Consider the following 14,222-nt stretch of genomic DNA (forward strand, 5'->3'; position numbering starts at 1 on the left):
AGCAGGGGACAGGGAACCGGTGGTTGATGAGAACCCAGGGTTGGAAAGCCACAAACAAGTCACCGGACCTAACCAGGTAAGCACTAAGGGGAACACACACCATCAAGGCAAAGGGACACCAAGAGCATCCACTGAGGGGCTAAAATGTCTTTACACAAATGCCAGGAGTATGGGGAACAAGCAGAAGGAACTCACACTCCTGCTTGCTAGCACACAGTATGACCTAGTTGGCTTAACTGAAACATGGTGGGATTCTACACACGATTGGGCAATAGGCATTGAGGGGTACAGGTTGTATAGATGAGACAGAGTGGGGAGAAAAGGCGGGGGTGTAGCTCTCTATGTTAAGGAGCAGTACACATCTTCCATCATCAAGGCGGGAGTGGAGGAGGGGAATACCAAAGCATTGTGGATTAGGATCCAGGGGGGGGCCAGGGGAAAAGGACTTGGTAGTGGGGGTCTACTACAGACCTCCTCACCAGGATGATGAGCTAGACAAGGTATTCTCCAAGCAGCTTTCAGATGCCATACAGGCAAGGGAGGCAGTGGTCATGGGGGACCTAAATTACCCAGACATCTGCTGGGAGGAACAGGCAGCCAAAACAAGCTGCTCAAGGAGGTTCTTACACTGTGTGCAGGACCTCCACCTAACCCAGATGGTGACCAGTCCCACCAGGGGTCTGGTCTTAGCAACAGGGGATGATCTTGCGGGGGACCTGCGGGCACACAGTAACCTGGGGGATAGTGACCACCAATTGGTAGAGTTCACTATCCAACAAAGGGTGAGAAAAATATCCAGTGACGCTAAAGTTTTAGACTTCAGAAGGGCCAACTTTAGTAAACTTAGAAACCTAGTTAGTGAGGTGGCCAAACTCAAGAGCATTGGGCTAATGGGGTTCCAGGAGGGTTGGAAGTTTCTCAAGGGAGCGATCCTTGGGGCACAAACAGTCTATCCCCTTACGTGGGAAAGGGGCTAAGGAGATTTCAAAAAGCCCCCTTTGGCTGAACAGGGAGCTTCAGGAAAGACTGGGAACAAAGAAAGAGATGTATAGGCAGCGGAAGCAGGGGGCAGCCACCAAGGAGGCATATACCACCCTGGCGCGCTATTCCAGGGAGTCAGGCAGGCCAAGGCAGGACTGGAGCTTAGGTTGGCTACAATAATCAAGAACAATAAAAAGTCTTTCTACAGATACATAGCGAGCAAAAAGAAGGCACGGAGGAACATAGGGCCCCTGCAGGACAAATCAGGTCAGTTGGTGGTTGACGCAGATAAAAAGGCAGAGCTTTTCAATGAGTTCTTCACTTCAGTATTCCTTAATACTGACCAAGACAATCCCCCCACCTTGAGCATAAATAAATATCCAAAAGGTACCAGACTGCCAAAGGTTAGTGCTGGCTTGGTTAAAGAGCACTTGGAAGGGCTGGATGGGTACAAGTCAGCCAGACCAGATGACCTCCATCCACAGGTGCTGAAGAAATTAGCCAGTGTCATTGCTGAGCCACTGGCACAGCTGTTTGAGCTCTCATGGTGCTCCAGACAGGTCCCTAAGGACTGGGAAAAGACCAGCGTGGTTCCCATGTTTAAGAAGGGGAGAAGGGAGGAGCCAGGTAACTTTAGGCCAGTCAGTCTGACCTCTATCCCTGGGAAAATACTAGAAAAAATCATCAAACAGCATATTTGTGAAAGCCCAGCAGGGGAAATGATGCTGAAAGGAAACAAGCACGGGTTCGTCACAGGTAGATCCTGCCTGACAAACCTTATAGCCTTTTATGACCAGGTCACACACTGCCTTGACACAGGAGTAGAGGCTGATGTCATCTACCTGGATTTTAGGAAGGGCTTTGACAGTTTCACATCCTATTCTCATAGGGAAGCTAACGGGCTGTGGAGTGGATGCCTACACAGTCAGGTGGGTGGCCAACTGGCTTAGGAACCGCACCCAGAGAGTGGTGGTAGACGGGTCGTTCTTGGCCTGGAAGGAGGTGGGCAGTGGGATCCCGCAGGGTTTGATCTTTGGGCCAGTGTTATTTAATATCTTCATCAGCAATTTGGATGAGGGTGTGGTGAGCACCCTCTCCAGGTTCACGGATGATACCAAATTATGGGGCAAAGTTAATACACCAGAGAGCAGGGAGCAGTTACAGGCTGACCTGGACAGGTTAAATCATTGGGCGGAACATAATAGGATGCAATTCAACAAAGATAAATGTAAGGTACTCCACCTAGGAAAGAGGAATCCCCAGCACACCTTCAGGTTGGGGGATGTCCTCCTCAGCAGCTCAGAGGCTGAGAGAGATCTTGGAGTCATAGTTGACTCCAAGCTGAACATGAGCCAGCAGTGCAACGAGGCCATCAACAAAGCCAATTGCACCTTGTCGTGTATTAGCAGATGCATGACCAACAGATTGAGGTAGGTGATGCTCCCCCCCTCTATGCAGCATTAGTCAGGCTGCAGTTGGAGTACTGTGTCCAGTTTTGGGTGCTGCACTTCAAGAGGGACACGAAGGATCTGGAGAGGGTTCAGAGGAGGACCATTCACATGATTAGTGGTCTCCGTGAAAGACGCTACGAGAGGAGGTTGAGAGATCTGGATCTCTTCAGCCTACACAAAAGACGGCTGAGACGTGACCTTGTAGCCGCCTATAAATTTATCAGGGGAGGACAGCAGGGAATTGGGGATGCGCTGTTTATCAGAGCACCCCAGGGAGTAACTAGGAATAATGGGTGCAAACTAGTGGAGTGTAGATTTAGGTTACACATTAGGAAGAAATTTTCTACAGGATTCTAGTCCTCCTCAGGTTTCTCAACACAGCCTGGTCAAATTCCACTTCTTCACTTTCCTCAGTGTATTCCAAGTCCTCTGGGTACCTGTATCTTATTATTATTATTATTGTCATTAATGCTGTTAAACCAGGAACATAACATGCCAGTGAACTCTGTAGCACAGTTTCTATCCTTCTCAAGCATTGCAGCAGTAATCCCCAGGTAAACAGCATTTGCAGAAGCAGTACTGCCACCTTCTCCTCCTCCTCTTACTCACCCATGTCATCCACACTCTCCGTGTCGGAGGGCTCTTTACTAAAATGTTCTCCATTGTCACATATTTCATCCTCATTCTACATTTTGCCCCTAGCCATCAGCAGCAGCTTCTTACCCATCTGCACCAAGCGGTGGGCAGGGACTGTAGGGCGTTGTGTGGTCTGGAGCTTGGTGTAGCTGCTTTTTCAACACTTCACCCTGGGGCATTGGGGCTCTTGCACATCCTTTCATCCTGAGCTTAGCAATCACTGGTGTTCTGATGTAATCAAGCTTGCAAACAAAACTGTTTTGCCTCCTCTCCTGGTAATGTAGGCTACTCAAAACTTTTGCCATTTTAGGGAAAACAGGCTGTGCTTTTGTAATACAATTATTTTACACAAGCAGGCAGGTAGGTATCATAGTAGTATCACAGTAGCTAGGGTCAGGAGGGACCTGAACAGATCATCTAGCCTGACCCCCTGCCCCAGGCAGGAATGAATGCTGGGTTCCCAAGACCCCAGACAGGTGATCATCCAACCTCCTCTTGAATTTGCCCAAGGTAGGGACGAGGACCACTTCCCTGGGAAGTTGGTTCCAGATTTTGGCCACCCTAATTGTAAAATATTGCCTTCTGATCTCTAACCTAAACCTATTCTCCATCAGCTTATTACCATTGATCCTCATCACCACAGGTGGTGCTGGGGAGAAAAGGGCTCTACCTATTTGCTGTTGATCTCCCCTGATGAGCTTGTAGGCAGCCACCAGGTCCCTCCTCAACCTCCTCTTGCTGAGGCTGAACAGGTTCAAGTCCCTCAGTCTCTCCTTGTGAGGCCTGTCCTGCTGCCCTCTCACCAAGCGGGTAGCCCTCCTCTGAACCCTCTCCAGGCTGGCCACATCCCTTTTGAAGTGCGGCACCCAGTACTGGACAAAGTACTCCAAATGCGGCCTGACCAAAGTCACATAGAGGGGGAGTATCACCACTCTGGACTGGCTTGAGTTGCACCTTCAGATGCATGACAAGATATGGCTGACCTTGCTGGCTGTGGTCTGGCATTGGCGGCTCATGTTCATCTTGGAGTCAATAATGACTCCAAGATCCCTTTCCGCCTCTGCACTTTCAAGAAGGGAACTCCCCAGCCTGTATGTCTGCTGTGGATTCCCTCTCCCAAGGTGCAGCACCCTGCATTTGTCTACGTTGAACCCCATCCTATTCTCGTCTGCTCACTTTTGTAGTCTGTCTAAATCTATTTGCAGCCTCTCTCTCCCTTCAAGTCTGTCCACCTCGCCCCATATCTTAGTGTCATCAGCAAACTTGGACAGCGTGCTTTCCACCCCCTCATCCGAGTGGCTGATGAAGATGTTAAACAGTGCGGGCCCGAGGACCGAGCCCTGGGGTACCCCACCACTCACATAGAGCAGTATCAATTTTTGCAACATTCCGGGCCATTGAGCAGCCATCCCAAAGTACAATGGCCTTATTTACCCCATCACCAGGTCTTTTTTGTTGTTAACTGGGTGCTTCATCACCTTCAGATGTTTTGACACTTACAGGTAATTGTCTCTAGTGGGTTATGGAATAGAGAAAATCCCACACAATTTACTGATTCGTTTTGATGCACTGGCTGGGGGAGTAGTTAGCTGATTGCACGATTTCACAATGATTACACACTTAATTTATACAACACAATTTTATTTTAAAACTCTTTGCTACGTATATAACACTGCTTAGCTTTAAGAAACACCACAAACATTAAAAACACAATAATTACATATATCAGAAACAATGCTCCGAATGCACTTCCTTCCCAAACAATGCTATAAGAATTAGTGTTACAAAAACAACTACAATTACAACTAAAAGTTAAATTTGAATCAATACTGTTATTTTTCATAATATACTTACAATCCTAGAATTCCGAGAAGCCAAATACCAAAATATGGTTTCATTCCTCAGTAGTACGATTTAATGGGTTGGCCTCAGTAGTACGGTTCAATGGGCTGGCCTCAGCAATACGATTCAATGAGCTGGGCTCAGCAGTGATAGGACTACGTCCCCTTCCTTCAGTCCCTTTCGGGCGCTCCGCGGCTTCAGTGTGAACTAAGAGATTCGTGTTCACGGAGAGGCTTGATTAGGTGATCAATCTAATCCGACCTTATACTTGCGATTCTTCCTTCATTGTTCTGCAAGTGAAGTCACCTCCAAATTGGGACAGTAAGTTACAGGTTTTTATTGAGTGAGCTGCCGTCATTGGGCTCCTCCTACTCATTTTTTCATACCTCCCAAATTTGGGCTCGGATCTTACTCAACAGAAATTACCTTTGTTGAGCATTTTTAAATTATTCTTGGGGAGACTTCCATATCACTGTAAATACTCTTTTCTTTTTACCAGTCTGGTTAAAAGGCCCCAGGCTTTGATTTCTCGGAATTTAGGACATTTACTTTCTTTGTAAAAAACTTCTAAAGGTACAATTTAGATTAAGGTTTTAGGCGAAGTCAGGACATTTCGCACGTAGCTCCAAAACAATGAGCTAGATAAGGAGATAGATCCTATCTTCTTCCTGAAACTGGCTAATGGGCAACCTTTACAAACATTCAAACTATTTCATTCAATATGACATCCCCCCGTGCCCATTAGGCAGTTTGATTACAATTATATTTCATTACTAAGCCTTACAAACTTATTATGATGATTCCATGACAAACAAATAAATTTGCCAGCCCCCTTTCACAAATCGCTTGTGCTGTTGACCATGAACTGCTTCGTCTGTCTCAAAGCCAGGGCCAGTAGTATGGAGCCAATGGCCCAGGAGGCTGATACCTCCAACGCCTGTGGACCCAACTGGAGCCAGGAAGAACTGAAGGACTTAATTGACATTTGGTTGGAGCAAAGGATCATAGACAAGCTGGAAAGTAGAAGGAATAAGCCTATTTATGTCAAGATCGCAAAAGGCATACAGGCATGAGGGCACAATAATGACTGGACCCAGGTCTGGTGCAAGATCAAGTCCCTGAGATCAGCATTTTACAGAACCAAAGATGCAAACTCTCATCCTGGGGCAGTTCGTACAATTGCCCCCTTCTATGACAAGTTGTCCATCATTCTTTCCAAGGATGTGGACAACAACCCAGGTGCTGAGACTTTCAGCACCGGGGTTAAGCAGGAGGAGGAGTAGAAGGAGGAGGCAGCAACCCCTCCTGAGAGTGAAACCATGAACAGCATGTCTCAGCTGTATGGAGACCGCTCCCTGCTCCCTGATGACCATGAGTGGCAGGAAGAACCATACGTTACCATACACTTAGTGACACTTAGCCCCGTTCCATAGACTAGCACAGATAATGAAGTGGAGGAGGTGGAGGGTCAGGAAGAAACCCATGCAGCCGATATATCATCTACTGTTACCAAGACCCAAGAACATGCTGGACCTGGTAAATCTCTTGTAATGTGCCTCTTGCCACTGCCAGGCAACTCCCAGATTTGTGCTGGTTGGGTTTGTGGGGCCAGGAAGAAGGGGGAGAAATTCATGTGTTGCTGTAGGTGGGTCGCCATATTCTTTCTGTGATGGTGCATGACAGGTTCGATAGCTCATAATGTAACAGATGCCAAACTAATTATTTGCTTTAATTAATTTTTAGCAGCTAGCATGGACAGTGGCAGCCGTGGACCTGTTTCTGAAGTGAGTACTTTTAAGTTTTGGGCAATACAAGTGGGGTCTGTTTCCATGCCTGCCAGCATTTTGTGCACTGTATGGTGGGGGGGGGGGGGGTACTTTCCTCCTCTTGGAGGAAACCATTGCTTTTTTCTTTGTTTATCAGCCACCACGACCCATGGCTGCCTGGAATGGCACTCCGTTCACACTACAGCAGAGCACTGCAGAGATTTTTGCATCAAGCAGAGACAGTCCCGCGAAGCCTCGCTCAATCTTTTGGCAGACTCCTCAGTAGCCAGAGCAGAATGCACAAATGCCTGGCAAGACAAACTCCGTGAGTCGCTGTGCGAGGAGGATGCCATCCTTGAGGAAGTGCAAGACACCATGTGGAATTTCAAGGACGTGGTTGACAAGTCCTGTGTTGAATTACAGCAGTCACAGGACACTTTCAATGATGACTTTCAGAGTGGCCAGAAGTACCTCTTAAATAAATGGGTACCACGCCCGAAAGGGAAAAGTCACTTTGCTCATCCTGCCTCTGTCCAAGACAAGTGGAGAATTATAGCCAAGCCTGTTCCCCCTAACTCAGTCAGGTCACAGGAGGGCTGTATGACCACCAGCAGGACAGGGGGGTGCCACTGCATTTCAGGAAGACCGGGCGATTCAGGGTCATGGTGGGGTGAAGGCAAAGAAGCCCAAAGTAACTGCTGTAATACTGTGTTGCAAACAGTAAAACCTCATGGTTTCCTGGCTTCCTGTGTCTGCCTCCATATCCACCCTTACTTACACTGCTTGTTTGCAAAGGTGGATTTTGTTCATTGCTTGGATTCATTTCTCTGTTCGTTTTTTCTGCCACTTGCTGTATGGGGCTGGGGGGAGGAGTTGGCAATCTCTCCTGCACAGGTACACAGGAGGGCTCCAGAGGTAAACAGGAGGGCTGCCTGGGTGGGTCGCAACACACAAGAGCTGGCCTGCACACCAGTATTTTGCAAAGGCAGCACCCACTCTGCAAAGTCATTTTTCAGGCCATACTTACTGCTTCTGATTTCACTTCCCTTAGCTGGGAGAAGGGAAGTGGTGTGTCACCCCCCCCAGCAGCGTGGCTTGCTTTGTTGCAAGCCACCAGCAACTTTGCAAAGTCACCCACAGGGCCTTATGCCTTCCCTGGCTCTTTGGCTCACCTTTCACAACCCTTGTATTTTCCCTAGATGAAAACTTTGAAAATGCATTTTTTCAAGATTCTTTTCATGTTCTTTTCCAGCCAGGTACCAGGCACTGTCTCCTTTGTTTTGGAACACCAAAACAAGGCCATGGGTGGGAGGGCAGTGTGGGGTTTAAGACCTGCTTTGCTTGCACACAAACCCAGAGACTTTGTGAACTTTTCCGCCTTCTTTTCATGCTCTTTTCCAGCCCAGCACCAGTGTCTGGGTTTTTTTCCACACCAAATGAGGCTGCTGGTGGTGATGGGGGTTGCCCAGATCAAGCACTATAAATTGCGGGAGCAGAGGTCACTGTATCAACGAGGGAGGTTTGAGGTGGGTGAGGGACAACAGCACAGCGGGGGCAGAGAAGGACTCATCCCAGTCATAAGACTTGCCCCTGGAGGGCACAGCAATGTGAATCCAGGGTTCGAGAAGACTGCAGGCTGATCAAGTGCTGTAGTGAAGCTTTGAGTGCTATTTGATACCCGCACCTCTGCGACATGTGACTCAAAAGAGGACATGGCAATGTGCTACATGCCACCTTTGGTAAGTGACACCTGACACTTGTCTGTGCCCTGAGGGTGGCAGGGTTGTCTCTAAGGAGGGTGCGGATACAAGCGGCTGACCCAGGCACAGCGCTTTAGGGGCCCTGCAGAGATGGGCAGAGTGAACAGGATGACTCCTCAGCGCTGCCACTGGCTTCACATCAAGACGCTCACCAATACCCCTCCCCTGCCGCCGCTACAGTGGCACGCAGGATCGGCTCTGTGTGAAGGGGGTCTAATTTGCCCAAGGCCCTGCACTAGTGGTATACCGTGGATCTCTGGGGCCCAAGGAACAAGCCCAGGGTGCTACTGTCCTTGCTCCCATGCACCCCAGACAAGCCACCTTCTGCAGCAGTTTCAGCAGCGGGGGGAGCAGCGGTCAAGCAGTGCAGAGTGGTGGCACCCCCTTCATGTCCATGCCGGAATGGCTGCGCCACCCACTGTAGTCGGGATGCCACTGCCCTGCACCCTGATAGGGTTATCTCTGGTTGAGGGGATGCATTGTTTAGTTCAAATTTATTGTAAACAGGGCTGGTGGAATTTTATGGGTGTGAAGGAAGGTACGCAAGGTGCATAACAGGCACCAATACAAATTCTGATGCTCCTTCTATCCTCCCTCTCTCCAGTTTTCAGATCCCCTTCCACTGCTAGCTGCAGCCTAATCGATCCCTGTTGGTGTGACAAGAGGCAGTAAGAGAAAGGAAGAAAAAGAAGATGAAGAGGATGACAACATTTCCTTCAGGATTCTCTCAACCATTGAACTATTATGCATTATAATTATAGTTGACATTCATCCTGGCTTATATAGATTTATAATATAATAACAGGTAATACTAATAATAGGAGTCAATAATACTATTAATTCTAATAGTAATATATTAATAAGAGTTTGTAGTAATAGCAATATTAATAATGATTTATTAATGGTCAATAATAATTGTAACTGTTCAATTCCTTATCACAGCTTTTCAAAGCAGTTACATCTGCCTTATCACCCTGCACACATCATACAAATCCTGGGCCTCCACCATTTATATATATCTATCTATATAGATATATATCTATATAGATAGATATATATATAGATATATAGCTATATATAGCCAACATATGATATAGGCGTATGTTATATAGACTTATAATTACAGTTCAATTCCTTATGATGAGAAAGCAGAGTGAGTGGGAGGTGGAGTGCAGCCCTGGCTCTGCCCGCCACCAGGCTGAGCTCCGTGGGGCTGCAGAAGTGCCTGGAGCACAGCCTGGTGGTGGGAAGCAGGGAGAGCCAGGGCATCAGCCCCATGGAGCACAGCTCAGTGGTGGGAGGCAGGCAGAGCCAGGGCTGCACTCCACCTCTTGCTGCTGGGCTGAGCTCCATGGGGCTCTACATCCCCACAGAGCGCAGCCCAGCGGCGGGAGTCGTGCAGAGCCAGGGTAGCGCTCCACCTCTCACTGCCAGGCAGAGCTCCATGGAGCGCAGCACCGGTCTCAGGTGGCAGCGGCAGCCTCCTGTCATCCGGCACATATCCGGAGGCCCGGAGTCCAGCACAGCCCCACAGGCCCTTGGATCTGTGCACCAGATGATAGGAGGTTGCTACTGCTGGCAAATGTCACAAGTTTTGCTTTTTGCAGCTTGAGGTGCAGTTTCCAAGAAACGTCTGCACCTATCTCCTTGAAGCTTGGCAAGCTTCATGTCCTCAGAAGGAGCTACCATCCCTGCAATTTTCATCTGAATCAGGAAGAAATTACAAAGTTTAGGCATTTTCATGATTCCCTGTGCAGCAGACTTGCCTTTTGGCGCTTGGGTTGAGGCCCAGGCTTGAAATCTTGCTGTTTTGATTGGTGGAGCCCATCTCCCAATCAGGAGGCAACAAAAGGAGTTCAGTCACTCCCCTTTCCTAAGGGTAGGGGGAGAGGAGCCCCCTCCATCCCCACCCCCCAGCTCTGACCTGATTGAAGACTGCAACACTCAGGTCCGGAAGACTTCAGGGGTGGAGCCCTGGAGCGTATAAAAGAAGCTGCATGATTTGCATGAGGGGAACACATCTGGGAGAGAGAAGAGAGAAGAGCAGGGCTTAGAAGAGCTGAGGAAAGCTGCTCAGCAGGGCAAAGCAGTAGCCCAGAAGCGCCCCTGAAGACTTCCATCAGCGAGGAACGGCAGCTGGCTCCAGCAGCTAGGCTCTTGGTGTGCAGCACGGCACACAGTGTCCAGACCTTGGGAGCTACGTGAGGCAGCTCAGGTCTGCAACCTCTGACATGCTGTCAGCTCTCACAGGCTGTGGAGCCAGGGGTAGGGGTTCTATGGCACAGGTGATACGAGATGGTTCCATGACTTTAGGAAATTTGAAAACCATTGCTCTAATGTCCTTCACTATTAGTGTAATCTGTAGAAATGCACACAGCATCATGTAGCAATTGTGAATACCTGCCAAACCTGGAGCAGGAGTGCAGTCATAAGATCAGTAGAGTCAAAAATAGGGATGGAGGAAAGAATTTCATATTCCAGGATGAGAAAGAGGAAGCAGTTAAGGAAACAGAGATAAAGAAGAAGACTTTCAGGACAAGATTTTGGATAAAAGGGAGAAAGAGACCAACTTACTGGATAATCAGCAGCATAACTGCAGGTGAGCAACCAGAGTACATGACCCAAATGCTAACTTAGGGCGCAAAAACAGAAGTGCCATCCAGGCTGCAGAACCTTCTTGTTACACCTCTGTGAAGAATGCTTTTCCTATGCTCATTTATGGCACACACCCAAGCCATGTCCAGCAACTAGTCAAAACCCACAAGACAAATCCCCAGTCACTCCCCCAACTGTAAGGAGAAGCTTTTCTTGTGCCATTCCACATCCCCAGGACTTTGAAAACAATACTGATGGCTAGAAAATTATATTTAGAGGTTTGCTTCTGGGAACTGGCTTGTAGGTAAAGTAGATATTGCATTAGAACAATGGTCCAAGGGAACACCAAAGGTTAATTGATTTCTAAAAGCCTGTTTATGACAAAGGTTCCTTCAAGGCTCACTGTGTCTGAAGCCAGGAGACACACAGGCTGGGAAACTGAAGACATGTACCACACTATTCCAGAACATGAACAGTGTACCCAGAGATAAGGGACTCTACAGCATTGGCAGCAGATCACAGTGCCCAACTGCAAAGCCCTTGGGAGTTCCAGCTTTGGCAGACAGACCAAATTAGGAGTAAATAACCAAATAAAGATGTGTGCATGTGATGGGTTTGTTGGAACAAAGGAATATGCTGACAGGACAGAACGTGGACAATATGATGACCACTGGGAAACCAATCAATGATGCCCACAAATCAAGAGTCATCAGAAGACAGAAAGAATACAAGAGGGATTTCAGAGCAGCAAAGGGTCCCTGAGGCTACCATGGACAAAGAGCACGCCACCAACCCATCTCACCCACTCCACTGGTAGGGGAGAGCCTTGGCTTTCAACCTCTAGGCTGGTGACATCTGACTTTCAAGAAGGAACTTCAAAGTGAAGCTCACATACTGGCGAGACATACCTTCCCTCTGTGACAGCTCTAGGACTGGTAGATATAGAACTGCGGTCAGTTATTTTATTAGCTTTGCCTGCATTATTCTTATCTGCTATCACTGTGTATCAATAAAATTTGCTGATTATTGAATGGAGAGTTTGTGGTTAGTCTAAGGGTTTAGGTCCACCCAGAACAAGGTATCTGTGTCATACACCCAGTGCCAAGAACTACAGGCCAACTTCCATACTTTTCAGACCTCACCCACACTTGGTACTCGAAGTATCTCCTCTATTCTGTTGGATTTAATGGTACATTGTGGGGTTAAATCACGAAAGGTTTAGTTTTAACAATAAAACACCAGAAAATTTTCATTGGCCATAAGCTCTCCCTCATATCCATTCCTACTAAAATCATTATGCAAAATGTATGTTTCCATAGTTACTATGGCCATCCAACACCTTGACAGATGAGAGGAGATGTGACGAATTTAGTCAGTGGTGCTTGGCAGTAGTATGGGACCTGTAGCCCACAGGGGCTACAGGTCCGCCTATCAGATGGAGGTTGAAGCACACTGATTCCTGGCTCACCTGTAGGCCTCGGCCTGGGCTCTCTGATGGCTCTCCATGGTGAATGCACGAGCCTTGACCCAGCTTCCCCAGGCTGAGTGATTGTGGGCAAGGTTCTCCCAGTTGCCAGTGGGAATGCTGAACTTTTTGAGATCTTGCTTGACCTTGTCGCTGTATCAAAGCTTTGGCCTTCCTCTGCATAGCAGGCAATTGAGTTGGCCATAGAGCACACACTTCAGCAGGTGATCTTGAGGCATGAATTCCATGTGTCCCAGCCAGTGAAGACTGTGTGTGTCCAGCATAGTCTACATAGACAGTAGGCTGGTCCTTTCAAGGATCTCATTGTTGGTGATCCATTGGTCCCAAGTGACTCCAGGGATTTTGGATTGTTTCCATAGTTACATTATTACCATATTTCCTCACATCCAAGATTACTTCAAATTTATGACACCCCCCCACCCCCACATTAGAGTCTATACATGGAAAAACTGTTAGATTCCATATGTGGAAAATTGTAATTAGTGGAAGGTCATCTTAAATGTATGCCCCCCCATTGCTGTGGCAGGAAAAGCAGTGGCAGGGGGCAAGGGGCCAGACCCCTGCCCCTTGCCCTGCCCCATGCCTGTCCCCTTACTATTTGTGCCCTCCCTCACCCTTATCTTCTGCTGCAGATCTGCTCCTCCAGGGCAGGCAGCAGCACCTGACCCCCGACCACAGAGAAACAGAGGCAGCACCCAATTGAGCAGGGTTGGGTTGGGGCTGGGGGAGCCACAGCCAAAGGTAAGTGGGGGAAGGCAGCTGCAAGTGGGGGGGGAGAGGCAGACTGTACAGTGTTCCCCTTGCTTCCCTCCCCACCACTGTCCCCCATTCCCCTACACCACCCCACAATTTCCCCTGTGCTCCCCTGGCTGAGAGACCCTCCTCTGCCAAACAAGCTACCTCAGCCTGGGGCAGGAAGCAGCTTAGATCTGGCTTCTGCCTCAAGCTTGGAGCCTTCAGGTCTTCACCTTTGAGTCTTTACCTCTCCTGGAAGCAGAATCTGGCAGTTATGCAAGGTTAAAGGCTACAGCACTACTTTGCTTACCCAGCAGGTCTGTCTGGGTTCAGAATAATGACCGGTAGTGGCAGGAGAAAATGTTATTTGTTGGGAGGGCTGATAGCTGTTGCGGGGCCGGTGCACGCCGGCAGCAGGGGAGCGCGCAGCAAGGGCATTGGGCACAGTGCTGTGGTAGCAGAGCATGGAGGTGGTGTCAAGCAGTGCTAGGCTCTGTAGGACAGTTGCGTCATGGTGCTGCTGCTGTCGCCAGACACCACACAATTAGTTCATAGGTTCAGATGTAGGGTCGGAAGGGACCTGAGCAGATCATCAAGTCTGACCCCCTGCCCTGGGCAGAAATAAATACTGGACTCATATGACCCTCTCCTCTGCTCGTGCTTGTTCTCTGCTCGCGCTTGTAGGGAGGCAGTTAGACAGGCCAAAGCTACCATGGAGCTGAGGATGGCATCCCAAGTAAAGGATAACAAGAAATTGTTTTTTAGATATATAGGGAGTAAAAGGAAGGCCCAGGAAGGAATAGGACCCCCTACTAAATGCGCAGAAGCAATTGGTGACGGACAGGGGGGACAAGGCTGAACTCCTCAACGAGTTCTTTGCCTCAGTGTTCCTAAGAGAGGGGCAAGACAAGTCTCTCACTGGGATTGTAGAGAGGCAGCAGCAAGGCACCAGACTACCATGTGTAGACCC

The sequence above is a fragment of the Alligator sinensis genome, unplaced genomic scaffold (assembly GCF_000455745.1).
Source record: "Alligator sinensis unplaced genomic scaffold, ASM45574v1 scaffold879_1, whole genome shotgun sequence".
Classification (NCBI taxonomy): domain Eukaryota; kingdom Metazoa; phylum Chordata; order Crocodylia; family Alligatoridae; genus Alligator; species Alligator sinensis.